The 14838-nt window shown below is 42.9% G+C and overlaps 1 protein-coding gene across 1 annotated transcript in view; it reads right to left on the reverse strand.

Moving 5' to 3' along the window:
• Positions 1 to 14838, reverse strand: part of UGGT2 (UDP-glucose glycoprotein glucosyltransferase 2) — a 273428-nt gene that overhangs the window by 77315 nt on the left and 181275 nt on the right. The gene's annotated exons all lie outside the window — the stretch shown is intronic.

Below are 14838 nucleotides of genomic sequence, written 5' to 3' on the forward strand. Positions count from 1 at the left end.
TTTGTATTCTGGTCATTTACCAGATTATCAGGGTGGGTTGAAGGAGGAGAGAAGATATTAACAGAAAGAAAATTAACAGGTAAGAAATTTCTCATTCTGTTGCCCTGCTTATCTCCTCATTCATCTCTAGTGGGAAGTATCAAGCAGTGATAACACAAATTGCAAACTGTCATAAATATAAAGGGAAGGGTAACCACCTTCCTGTATACAGTACTATAAAATCCCTCCTGGCCAGAGGCACACAATCTTCTTACCTGTAAAGGGTTAAGAAGCTCAGTTAACCTGGCTGACACCTGATCCAAAGGACCAATAAGGGGACAAGATACTTTCAAATCTGGGAGGGCGTGTGGGGGGGAGGGAGGGAAAGACTTTGTTCTGTCTGTTCCGTGTGGCTCTTGCCGGAGACAGATCAAGAAAACAAGCAATCCAACTCCTATAGAATTAGTAAGTACTAGCAAGTGAATGCATTAGCTTACTTTTATTTTGGCTTGTGATTTTCTCTGTGCTGAGAGGAAGGTGTATTCCTGGTTTTCTTTTTGTAACTTTAAGGTTTTGTTCAGAGGAAAATCCTCTGTGTTTTGAATCTGATTGCCCTGTGAGATTATCTTCCATTCTAATTTTACAGAGGTGCTTCTTTTACCTTTTTTCTTTCTAATAAAATTCTGGGTTTTTTAAGAATCTGATTGGGTTTTTTAGTGTCCTAAAAAACCCAAGGTTGGTCTGTGCTCATCTTGTTTATTCTCAAGCCTCCCCAGGAAAGGGGGTGTAGGGCTTGGGGGGAGATAGGGCTCTAAGTGGCCCTCCCTAAATGTTTGTTTGAATCACTTGGTGGTGGCAGTGTTTACCTAATCCAAGGTACAAGGGCGAATTTGTACCTTGGGGAAGTTTTAACCTAAGCTGGTAGAAATAAGCTTAGGGGGTCTTCATGCAGGTCCCCACATCTGTACCCTAAAGTTCAGAGTGGGGAGGGAACCCTGACACAAACAAACTCCACAAAGAAACTGGCGATATACAGGTATCTTTTTAAATTATGCTATGGGGAAGCAAGCAGAGCATATCTTTAAATCCTTTGGCTTTACTGGAGACAGTCACAAAGCTGACTAGGAAAGGGTTCTGGCTATGTTTGATTAATATTTTATACCCCAGAGAAATACGGTTTATGAAAGAGCATGTTTTCACCAGAGAACTGAAGAACCAGGGGAGAACGCTGAACATTTTATAAGAGCTCTGTGTGCATTGGCTGAAACCAAGATTTTGGGAATGAAAACATGAAAGTATCAAAGACAGGCTGATTATTGGGTTAACTGATAAAAACCTTTCACAGCAGCTACAACTGAAGACAGATTTAATTCTAGCCACAGCTATACAGGCAGCAAAAGCAGTCAGAATTAGTCAAACAGAACAAAAGGCAGGAGCACCTTGAAAAACCTGAAACTAGCTTAGAAGCTTGAGAAACTTGAGTAATAGACACTTGAGTATTAAAAGTCATTATCATAAAACCCTTAAGGAAAGGAGAGAGAACTCCCAGGCTTAGAGGGACAAATTCAGCCTACATGCACAAGGTATGGAAAAAGCCATATCCCAGGATATGATGAATCTCCAGCCAGAGGCACACGGTGTAATAAATCCATGAGATATGGAAATTTTGCAGTTGTTTGCCACACCAAACAGTAAGGGAGTTGGACTCATATTACAGACAAGCAGATCCTAGAAACAATGGCTCTTATCACTTATGATGATATAGAACCTGCCTAGAGAGTGAAAATGAATATTCATGGACAGACTATTGAGTTTAAAACTGACTCAGGAGTTGACATTACAGTCATCTCAAAAGGGACTTACAATCACCTTCAACCCCTCCCAGAGATGAAGTCATCTGACACAGCTAGTTTTGACTAGCTCTGGAGGTATTCTGAACTGCATGGGCCAGTTCAGAACTTACGAAGACAAAAGCTATGCATTCAGAGTGTGTGAGATCAGAGGACCAGAGACCAACAGCCCTTTCAGCTGTAGTGTAGCAGCCATGATGGACCTAGTAAGAAAGATGGAAGAACTTGATGGAATATTTGGTAATACTGAACTTTTGCAAGGAGATCCAATACAAATAATCTTAAAAGACAATGCTGAACCATATACAGAAGAACCTCAGAGTTATAAACACCTCAGGAATGGAGGTTGTTCATAACTCTGAACAAAACGTTATGGTTATTCTTTCAAAAGTTTACAACTGAACATTGACTTAATACGGCTTTGAAACTTTACTATGCAGAAGAAAAATGCTGCTTTTAACATCTTAATTTAAATGAAACAAGCAGTTTCTCTACTTGTCAAATCTTTCTTTTTAAAATTTCCCTTTTTTTAGTAGTTTAACATGGTACTGAACTGTATTTGCTTTCTTTCTTTGTCTCTGCTGATGATGATTGCGTACTTCTGATTCCAAATGAGGTGTATGGTTGACTGATTTGTTCATAACTCTGACGTTCTATAATAGTGTACACATACATCTTGCACGATTCCTATCCCGTTACTTTACAAAGAGAATGGAGCATAATCGAGAAAATTACTGCGCCAACAGCAAGATGTGTCTCAATAGCACTAGTTATGAAGAAAAATGGAAAAATACAAATCTGTGCAGGTCTTAAAAGATCTAAGAAAAATATATCCTCCCAATACTGGATGACTTCCTCCCAGTAGTGAAAGGAGCTACGGTATTCTCCAAGATAGATGCCTTAAGCAGATTCTCGCAAATTAAAGAAAATACTAAACTGACTACATTTATCACACCCTTTGGGAGATTTTGCTTTTGAAGATTACCAGTACACTTAAAATTTTCGAGAAAAAGATTACAGAACCATTAATGAACCCAAATGCAGTTGTTGGTAGGTAGGTATTCTGATATATAATTCTTCAATGGAAAAACACAACAAAACCCTCAACGAGTCCTAAACCCAGTCAGTCAGTCTGGACTGATGCTAAGCAAGGAAAATGTATTTTCTGCTTACCCCATATCAAGTTTTTGGGACAAATGATAAACAAAGACGGAATGAGTTCTAGTCCTGAGAAAGTAAAAATTTGAGAATTGAATGCATCAACTAATGTACCACAACTGGGACATATACTGGGGATGTAAATTACCTTGCCTGATACCTACAAGACCTTTCTACAGTGACAAATCACTGAAAGAATTGTTAAAGTCTAACAAATCTTGGCTCTGGGGGCAAAATTCAGAAAATGCTTTAAAAAAGGTAAAAGAAATCTCAACAGCTCCAGTTCTCAAGTACTACAATGGCCACAATGGTCAGTGTGGATGCAATCAGCTATGGCCTAGGTAGTGTATTGTTGCAACGGTATGGCTCATTTTATTCTCACACACTTACAGGAGCTGAAAAAATGATATGCACAGACTGAAAAGGAGTGCCTGGCAAGCATATGGGCATGTGAGCACTGTTACAGATGTTGGTGTGGACTGGATTCTTTTACAGTGATACCAAACTGTCGGAGAAAAACAGAGTTCTCACTCTCTTTTTGGGTGCAGCAAGTCAGTCCCTGTCAGTTCTTGCTCTACTTCCACAAGATCATAAACCGCTTGTAAACCTCCTCAAGGAAAAAGACCTGGATCAAGCACAACTGAGATGCCAATACCTGATGCTAAGGAAAATCTGGTAGTAGCAGATACACTGTCACAGAGCCCAGCATCACACTCAACTACCCGTGAGCTCAAAGATGACATAAAGGAGTATGTGGATGCTGTGGACACATACAGACCAATGTCAGAAAAAGAGACTACTCCAGCTACAAAAAGTGACCTCAACAGACACACAACTTCAGGAAGTTGTAAGTTACATTCGAGGCGGCTCGCCCAAGTATCTAAAGGACACTAAAGAAGTGACCAGAGACTACTTTGCAGTGCCTGGACAATTAAGTCAAATTGATTCACAAATAAAGCCATTGAAATTCCAAATGAAATCAGAGAAGTCCTAAACCTCATTCGTGAAGGACATCGAAGATTAATTAAATGCCGAAAATGGGCCAACCAGTCACTGTGGTGGCTGGACATCAGCAAGGACAAAGAATAAAGTATCTGCATGTGAACATTACAGAATAAACAGACCAACATAACACAAAGAACTTTTAATAACAACATAAAGAATGTTTAATAACAACACTTCTACCAGATAGACCTTGAAAGAGACTAGCTGCGGATTTATGCGAATTTGAAGGACATCGTTACCTGGTCATCGTGGACTATTTTCCCAGGTATATAGAAATAATGTACTTGAAAGACATAAATATGTTGCAGTGTTACTGAGAAACTGAAGTGCACTTCACTTCAGTATTTCAGGACAACTAGTGACAGACAACGGACCACAATTCAGTGCAGCAGAATTTAAGTCATTCTAAATAAAATATAATTTTGATCATATTACTAGCAGCACACATTACCCACAAGCGACTGGAGAAGCTGGGAGAGCTGTACAGACAGCCAAGAAAATCCTGCAGAGGAAGATCCATGCCTTTGTCTTCTGAGTTACTGATGGTGGCTACTGGATACAGTCCAGCACAACTCCTGATGGGAAAACAACTCAGAAGTCCTGTTCCAGCTTTGGAAAAGAACGTATTTCCAAAGTGGCCAGACATGAAGAGAGTAGACAAATTGAATAAAAAGGCTAAAAGATCTTATGAACACTTTTACAACAGACATCACGCAGAGAACTGTCAGGTGTACAACCTAGTGACCATGTTCATACAAATTGGATAGAGAAAAAGGCTGGACAACTCCAGCTATAGTAAAGAACAAAAATTCACTGCTGCATCATGTGTGATCGAGACCGACAGTGGAGACTTCAACAGAAACTGTCAACATCTACAGTTCCTCATAAACAAAGCAAACTCTACAGATGACAGATGTAGAACAAGAAGATGACTCAAGGATTCCAAAGCGACCACAGCCAGTCATTGGAACTAATGAAATCTAAATGACTAAGATGTTACACATTCAGGTAGGATTCTGAAGATCAAATGGGAAGACAGGTGCACCAATATCAGTGTTCTGGAAGTGACAAAGACCACCAGTATCGAGGCAATGATCATCCGTCAGCAATTCCACTGGACTGGTCACGTTGTCCGGATGCCAGACCATCGTCTCCCAAAACAGGTCCTGTTCTCTCAGCTGAAAGAAGGGTACCGTAACATAGGTGGACAACGGAAGCGTTATAAGGACTTGCTGAAGGACAACCTAAAAAAATGTAATATTGACATTGATAACTTGGGAGACACTTGCCCAGGACCGCTTAAAATGGAGTGAAGTCATACGTGATGGTCCCCTGCATTTTGAACTTGCTCGCTGACAAGCCGAAGACAACAAGAGGCACAGGAGGAAGGAAAGACTGGTTTCCAGTCATGGTCAACAGCCTCCTGCTGAGCCTGAAAACATCTGCCCTCATTGTAATACAACTTGTGGTTCAAGAATTGGCTTTATTAGCTACCTGAGGACCCATAACTCCCATGGAAGATGATTCTACTCGGTAACGAGTGATCGCCCTTCATACTAACATATTATGCTTTGATGGCTCAATCCATCAGAGAGCTAATATTTTAAGAAGACTAATAATTATATGGACTCATAAGTAGCCATTACTGAATTAATTTTGGTGAACTATGACTGAATTACAATGGAATTAGCCATGCTCCCTTGTCTAGAGTAGATAATTTTATTTTGGCAGAAAAAGGGCTGATTTCATTGCAAAACTTTATTTTTCCCCAGAACAAAAAAGTGTCATATTTGTGATGGTGTTTAATCTAAAATATTACTGGCTAACACTGCTACAGTTTTTGGTCATTTGGATACAGAGAAAATTATGATTACCATTGTTCAAATCAACACAAGAGATCATCATACAACACCAATCACAGAGATTTCCCTCAATTCTGATGAAATGTAACTGAAGGTTCTTCAAGATGTGCGATCCCTATCTGTATTCTACTGAGGGTTATGTGCATGTGCCATGAGCCCAGAGCTGGAGATTTTCAAAGAAGTATTGCTCGGCTGTCCGCACATGCACCCTTGCATTGCCTCGTGGTTTCACCCGAGGCTATAAAGGGTGGGGCAGACTGTCCACGTTTCCACTTCCTTCTCCACCACAAACCTACAGAGGGGAAGGAGTGTGGGATTGGAATACAGATAGGGTCCACACATCTCGAAGAACCTCCAGTTACAGCTAAATAACCTCCTCTTTGAGAGAGAGATGGTCCCTCTTGTATTTCTCTGAGAGTGTGAGGAAGATGGCAGAACTGTAGAACGGAGACCGCTGAGCTGAATGAGGCATCTGTCACAGAATCATATACCAGAGCATAGTGAGAGGAACAGGTGTGTACTGAACTCCACATGGCCCCTTTATATGGCCGCAAGGGGCACATCATGGAGCGTGGCTGTTGTTGATGTTTACACTCTCATGGAATGGGCTTGTATCTCATCTGGTGGGGAGCACCCTGACAACTGATAGCAGCACGTAATGCACCCTGAGCCCCACTTAGTCTCTGGGTGGAAATGGCCTGTCCTTTAATTCTCTCCGCTATGGCAACAAATAGCCTGGGAAACTTCTGGAATGGCTTTGACTTTGTAGGTAAAAGGTCAGGGCCCTACGCACATCGAGGGAATGAAGCCGCCGTTCCTTGTTCAAAACATGTGGTTTTGGAAAGAAGGTAGGCAAATGTATGGGTTGGTTGAGGTGGAATTGGGAAACCACCTTTGGCAGAAACTTGGGATGCAGTCATAGTGAGACCTTGTCCTTATGGAATGCGGTGAAACTGAGGTTTGCCATCATGGCTCCTAGCTCACCAACCCTCCTCGCTGAGGTAATAGCAACAAGGAAAGTGACCTTCATGGACAGGAGAGAGACAGGACAGAAGGCCAGCAATTTGCAGGGAGAGTTCATTAAAGAGGTAAGGATTAGTTTGAGGTCCCATTGGGGAGCCCTGGGCTGAATGGGCAGATATTTACATTAAAAGGGCCTTCCTGAATCGGGTGGTCAAGGGCTGGGTAAAAATTGAATGACCTTCCCACGGGAGGATGGAAAGCACTAATGGTGGCTGCATGCACTCTGATAGAGCTGAGAGTGAGTCCCAAGGTTTTCAGGTGGAGGAAATAGTCTAAGAGTATGGGGATCTTGTGACATTCCCCTGGTGTTATCTGGACCGGTGATCTGCTAGGTCACTCCAATCCCTGACTCTGGGAGCCAGCCTTACCCTGCTCTGCTGTAGGACCCCCACTCCTGGGCTGTTCACGCACAGCCTCTGGCATGTAAGCTACTCCTTGGATTGTGCAACCGAATGACACTAGCCAACATCTCCGGTCCCAGAGGAACCCTAGGAACCTCCGTCTTGCAGTGTCCCGTTATGCCCCCGGACACTGCAAGCTTATATGAGTTCGTCAATTTAACAAAGAAATTGATATGTACCAGGCTTGTTATCCCAAGGGGAGTCTCTGACATGCTTCAAACCAAACACACTACTTCAGGTAGAATAAACAAACAGATTTATTAACTACAAAGGTAGATTTTCAGTGATTATAAGTGATAGGCAAAATGTCAGAGTGGTTACCAAAAGAAAAGAAAATATAAGCACGCAGTCTAAACTATCAACCCTATTAGACTGGGCAGCAACTAGATTAAGCAGTTTTTCTCACACAACTGGTTGTTGCAGTCCTTAATATACAGGTTTGTTCCTTAAACCTGGGCCAGTCTCCTGTGTTGGAATCTTGTCTTCTTCTCAGTTCTTGGTTGCTTGTAGCATAGGTGGGGGGCAGGAGAAGGGCCCAGTATGTGTCCACTTTGTCTATTTTATACCCTCAGTCCAGGTGCTTGGGGAGCACAAATCCAGGCATGTCTGGGAGGCATTGCTGAGTCTCTCCAAGCAAGGTTGAGCAATTCCCCTGGTGTGGCCTCATGCAGGTGAGTCATTGTATTGTAGTTCCCTTGCTGGACAATGGCTGTTGATAGGTTGTTTGATAGCCCGCATAGCTGTTGGTTACTTTCCTTGCTGTTGCCTCTGGGGAGCTAATATCTGGCTGATTCCCCAACTTACAGCAAGTTTTAGTGACAACCATACAACACAATTCTCATAACTTCATATGCATTAATGATACACATAAATGGATACAGAAATGACTTTTAGCAGATCATAACCTTTCCCCTGATACCTTACAAGGCATGCTTTATATGTAAGATCACAATTATATGAAAATGAGGAATATGGGGGTTACAGTATGCTCCCCCAAAGTATAGAATGTCACAGATTCAGGGGCAAGACCTTGCTGTAGGACCCAGGAGTGAAGCATGTCCATTTGGCCTGATAGGATCACCTTGTGGAGTCTTTTTGGCTACTGGAGAGGACATCTTGAACTGCCAATGAACATTCTTGTGCTAATAGAGGTGTCAATCCAAAAATCACGCTGTCCAGTGTAGCGTCCATGGATTGGAAGCCTAAGTCTGCTGTTGTATTGTGTCAGCCATTCTGGAAATGTCTGTAGCGGGAGTGAACATTGTTTCAGCGTGCAGAGAAGAAGAGGGAACCAGAATTGGTGAGACCAGAACAGAACAATCAGAACGATCGTCACTCTCTCCCACCTGAGTTTGTGGAGGATAAGGGGTAGAAATGTGGGTGGGTGGCAGGAACCCGCGGCCAGCACATCCCTTGCCCGCGCCACTTACCGCAGCCCCCATTGGCCTGGGACGGCGAACTGTGGCCAGTGGGAGCCACTATTGGCCAAACCGGCCGATGCGGCAGGTAAACAAACTGGCCCAGCCCGCCACGGTGCTTATCCTGGCGAGCCGCGTGCCAGAGGTTGCCGACCCCTGGTGTAGTTTGTCCGGTCTGACCAATTGAAAACTACAGTGTCACCCAGTGAGTGGGCACAGAGTTCTCCCCGGAGCAATACTGGGTGCACTTGGTACCGGTGTGAGATGACTGGTATGCCTCAGCGACCAAAGATGTCAGTGATTATTCTGTTGTGCAACTCCCATTCGTGGTCAGTTGCAAAATTCTTGCTGAGAGAATCTGCAATCACATTCTGGGTGCCATGTAGGTAGGCTGCTGACAAAATAATATGGTGTTCGATGCACCATTCCCAAAGGGGAATCGCCTCCATACACAGTGCTGGGGACCTCACGCCCCCTTGTTTATGTAGTATACTGTGGTGGTGCTGTCTGACATGACGAGGATGTGGCACTAGCAGATAGCTGGTAAGAACACGTTATGCTTTGCGTACAGCTCAAAGTTTGAGAATGTTTATGTGCATCCTGGCCTCTCGCATGGACCAGGTGCCTTGTGTCATGTGATTGCCAATGTGAGCACCCCAGCCTGAGAGTGACGCATCTGTTATGACTGTCATTGTTGGTGAGGATGGGAGGAAGCACATCCCAAAGCAGTTTTGTATCTGGTCTGTCCACCGCTGAAGAGAAGAGATGACCTCCGGTGGAACATTGAATATGGTGTCCATGGATTGGTGCATAGGGGAATAAACTCTTTGAAGCCATAGTTATAGACAGCGAAGATTCAGGCAGTTGAAGAGTGTGATGTATGTGCACTCTGCCAAGTGCCCTAGGATGGAGAGACAGGTCCTGGCTGAGACCAAAGGGTTGGAGGTTATAAGGCTATTTGGTCCAGTAGGCTCAGGAATCTGTCCTGTGGCAGATAAGCTCATGTGCAGGCCAAATTGATATGCGTTCCTATGAATTTCATGGACCAAGGTACAAAGTTAATTTTTTGATATTGATGCTCACTCCTAGGGAGGAGAGGAGAAGAAGAAGATGGGGCATTGATGCTCGAGCTTCCTCTTTTGCCAGCAGCCAGTTGTCCAGGTATGGGAAAACAAGAATTCCATGACATTGTAGGTGAGCTGCTACCACAGAGAAAACACTTGTAAAAACTCAGAGCGGTGGTAAGTCCGAATGGGAGAACCCTGTATTGGAAGCAGTTGAAGAATGGCATCACTGATTGGTAAGGCCACCCTTGGCAGTGAAGAATGTCTAGTAACTGGTGCTGACTGTCTTGCACCTCTTCCAGTGGGATCACAAGAGCATTGGCTATTCTCTGTAGTTCTTGAAACTGACGATAGTCATCTGGCAGGGAGGAAGATGTCAAGGATACAGCAGTGTCTGGAGATGATGAAGTGACTCTCTCTGGATACGCTGGTACTGGATTGATTGGTGCATCATCTAACGCCATTTCTGAATGTCTACTGGATGAAGGGTGGGACGGTGAAACGGGAGTCCTCCTGAGTCGAACGAGACTGTTCCCAAAGTGACTATTGGGGCTATAAGCTCCAATATGGCCAACCTGGTTGATCCTGCTGTTGTTGTACTTGTGCCCAAGGAGCTGGTATACAGCTCCTTGGGTAAGGCAAGGGAGAAAACTGTCACAGAGCCATTGGAACCCTCTGGTAGTCATGTTCTGGAATGGACCTGACAGACTGTGCTGAACGTCTGGGTCCTCAGATTCAGAGGAGTCGGAGTCTTGCATGAATGGCAGTGCCAACGGAGCCACTAGAATGGGATGCATTGGAGAGGTATGGTCAGCAGGAGGTAGATGTAATGCAGGAGATGGTGCTCTCTGCAGAGTTGAGTGCCCTGGAACAGGCAGAGACCTTGCTCCTTCCAGAGTGAACAGTTCGTCAGGGCAGGAGTGCTTCTGATTCTCCCCAGAGTCTATGGGATTCTCCCCTGGTCTCTTGACAGGACTGGAACTGGTAAAAGTGCCTGTCTCGGAAACTAAAATTCATGGAATGCCGGCAGAGCCAAGGCAGGAGGGATACACGGGGATCCGGTGCCAGGCAAGCAGAGTGGCCTCTCATCACTCTAGTGTGTCTTGCAGTGTGTAGCTCCTCTGTGGCCGGAACAGCATCCTTCTTGGATTTAGAGGAAGACTTACTGCCATGCTTATGCACATGCTTCCATGGCTCATGGCTAGGCCTCAATGCGGGGTCCATAGCACTGGTATTGGCAGATCCTGATGGAGGCTCCACAGTAGGGGGAGCACTCTTGGATTGCTCAGGCTGATATATGGGGTGAGGGTTGTTCCCCGGCCAGGATCTGATTTCAGAGCCATGGCTACCTCCATGAGGTGCTTCTTGAGGCGGAGAGCTCGGCTTCCTGCATACAAGCAGGGAAGGAAAGGCAGATACTGCACCTGGAGGCAATGTGGGCTTCCCCCAAACATACAAACAGCATTGGTGTTTGCTGCTGATGGAAAATGAACAGGGGCAGAAAGCATAGACTTTGAATCCTGGCATCTTTAGCATAATCCACTACCTAGACACAGGAGCTGGGGTTGGGGAGGATGTTTGGCAGGAAAAACCGCTGAAGTGGAGTCCTAAGTTTTTAATTAAAAAAAAACTGCTAGGAATTACCAAAGTACAACAAAAAACAATAAAATCCTAACTATGAACAAAAATAAGAACTGTTTTTGAAAATGTGTCACTAAGAACAAGAGGTCAGCAGAAGCTCCAACTCAGACCATGTGGTGGTGAGAAGGAACTGGAGCTGCAGAAGGTCCACCTCGCCCTTTATCACCTCAGGCGAAACCATAAGGCAATACAAGGACACATGCGTGGACAGCTGAGCAATGATACTTTGAAATGCTCTGGCTCCAGGTGCATGTGCATAACCCTCGGTGGTATATAGTAGGGACCATCACTTGAAGAAGGAGGAAATAATTAAAATCACAATGAACCAAACTATGTTTCACACAGTGAATAAAACACTGTTAAATAAAAGTATTAATATCCTTTTGAGATTTTTACTCTCCCCCTCAAACACTTTGGACTCCCTAATAATCCACGGTAACTTAAATTTTTCAAAGATCCATGTTATTAATATCTGAAAGGACTAAGTGTGACAATATGTTTAAAGAAGAATCCCAGATGTCTTAAATATCAGACACAATTTTGGCATTCTTTATATTTGTTTCACTTTTTATATATTTAATATTTGTAGATACATTTTTGTTTGAACTTTGGTGATGGAGACTTTTCAGGCATCACAATTAAATCCTTACAAAAGCAGATGCTTGATTGTTAATTCAAACCAAAAGTATTACACATTCATCACTTTTAGAACATATGTGTTAATGGGAAAGCCAAAAGAAGACAGGAGACTAGGTTGGAGGCAGAATATTCACCAGAAGAATGAGACCATTTTGTATATGTGAGCAAGTTCAAATTGGCCTAGCAATTATGAAGCCCTACAATTATTTATTTCCTGCAAAGAACCTATTTTATGCCTGAAAGAATGCACAAAAACAAGGGAATTCAAAATATTGTAACAAATGATTTAATTATTTTGGTAGTGACCCAGCTTCCTGATTACTATATAAATTAAAGCAGAAAACAAAGAAGTGGACCTAATTATGGGTTACACAAGGTAGGTAAGGTAATATCTTTTATTGGAGAAACTTCTGTTGGTGAGAGAGACAAGCTTTGGAGTACTTTAATGTTATTGTTTAGTTAAACAAAAGTACCAGAAACTCCATACCAATTAGTTATGCTAAGAGAACAACTGAGTCAGAAGACTTAAATTGGCAATCTTGCACTTCAATTTAGGGAGGGTGAAGGAGAAGCTATTTCCAAAATGGATATTTTCCAAAGACAACATTTTCCATATGAATGATTCCATACTCAAAGTATAAATTTCTGTAGGTCCACGTGTGAAGTCTTGCCAAGGATGCAAAGTCTATGCAGAATGCTAGCAGACCTAGAGCAGCAGAGACCAATGAACTGCTAGAGGCCTATATCTTTAGAGAAGACTCCAGCTATAATAGGGTCTTCTTTACCCCCCAAAGTGAGTTATTATTTGGAGTGGATGTAGACAGCTATTTTTCACTTTAATCTTTCATCAGGCAAGAATGAAGTGATGCTTATCAGAACGGGGAAATGCATTTAAGAACTAGCTGAGACATTCCTTCTACCTTCCACTGTAGACCTAAAGCCACCATTTGTGAAAGTGGTGCCAACCCTTTGGGTCCTATCTGACTCCCCACTAAACATGGATGACCAGACAGCATCAGTATCTAAAAAAGTCTTTTTTCACCTCTGGCTCACTAGGAAACTTCCATCCCTTTCTCAGAGATGAAGACCTGGCCACACTGATCCATGAATCTGTCACCTCCAGGTTGGATTACTGTAATTCACTGTATCTGAAACTGAATGTGAAGACAATTCACATATTCCAGCAAGTACAGAATGTGGCTGCCCTCTTTTGCACGGCATAGAGTACTGTGAGCAATCAGACCCATGCTTCAGCCCCTTAACTAACTACCAGTTAATTTCCACTGCAGTTTGAGGTTTTGGTCCTAATATTCAAAACGATTAATGGATCAAGCCCAGCTGCAATAAAGACTGAATTTTGAATTACAAACCACCACACCAACTGCGCTCCTCCAGGACAAGGTAGATCACAAAGGCCAGGACAAAGGTGCAGGAGACCTGGGGACAAAGCATTCTTAATCAAGGGGATCCTGTAAGGGATAAAGATAGATTCCCTGGTGTCTGAATCTAACAATCAGAACCATCTACATTTTCATGAAGTTTCTGGGGACTAAAGAGAGACTGTGGGCTTGTCTAGTCAGTGAGTTTGTGCACAAAAGCTCTGCTGTAAATCACTTAGATTTACTCTGCTTTGAAATGGGAGTAGATCAAAGTGCACTAGGGAACTCTTGCGATAGCAGAGTCCACACAGCCTGTTAGTGCATATCATACTAGTGCATTGTAGATTTATTCACCAGTTTCTATGCAGTAGCTCACCATCTAAACTAGCCCTAAATGAGAAAATCCAATACTGGAAGTGTAAACTCTCATATGCAAAACTTAGGGCTCTCCTGTGGCAGATGAAAGTATGTGACCACTTCAACCACAGACATCAGAAAGTCTCCTGCAGACAAAGAGCTTTTGCCGATACAGCTATACCAGTATAGCTATACCATCAGAGACTGTTAGTGGAGCTGCAGCTTATATCGGCATAAGAAGATTTTTTGTCAGTATAGGTAAACTGCCTTCTCAAACAACATAAGCTATATTGGCAAAAGGACTCTTGCAGATATAGCTGCATCAACACAGTGGGGCTTGCCGGCATAACTATGTCGGTCAGGGTGAGGATTTTTTCACACCCCTGACCGAGATAGATATGCTGACAAATCTTTGTGGTGTACACCTGGTCACAGTCAATAGGGTTGTTGAAAGTCTTCACTCTCAGTGTACTTTTCTTTATCCATCTGTTCAGTCTTTTGAGATCTATCGATTCTTGTAATCCTCCCATTTTGTAAGAACAATGAAGATAGAGCACACACCAAAGGATCATTGTTCTGAGGAAACTGGCTTTAATATCCCTATATATAATAGGAGAGGGAAAGAAGAACAGATGCAGGGGAGCATTGAACTCCAGGGAATAACAGTAGCAGAAAACTTCCAATACTATCTGTCAAAGATTGTGAGGGCTCAAAAATCTTGAAAGTGAGCCGTCCTGTCTTTTAGAAAGATGGCTGGTTGATGGCACATCCTAGAGCAGTCATGCTAAGATTTTACAGGTGCTTCTGACCTTTGTGTTGGTTCTACAGTTTCATGACTTTCCTTAGAATAAGAGTTACATTTCTTTCAAAATGTTTATTGAAGAAATAGTCTTGAGTTTTGCAAAAGGGACAACCACAAGTACTTTTTCTAAGACTTTTCTAAGTGTTATTCTAAATGAGCACCTTCATGCAAAATTAAGTGAAACAATTTGATGGGTTACAGAAGAGAATAAAATGGAAATACTAAAAAACAAGGAGGAATTCCATAAATGCTTTAAAGAA

Source organism: Malaclemys terrapin, chromosome 1, assembly GCF_027887155.1.
Source record: "Malaclemys terrapin pileata isolate rMalTer1 chromosome 1, rMalTer1.hap1, whole genome shotgun sequence".
NCBI classification, from domain to species: domain Eukaryota; kingdom Metazoa; phylum Chordata; order Testudines; family Emydidae; genus Malaclemys; species Malaclemys terrapin.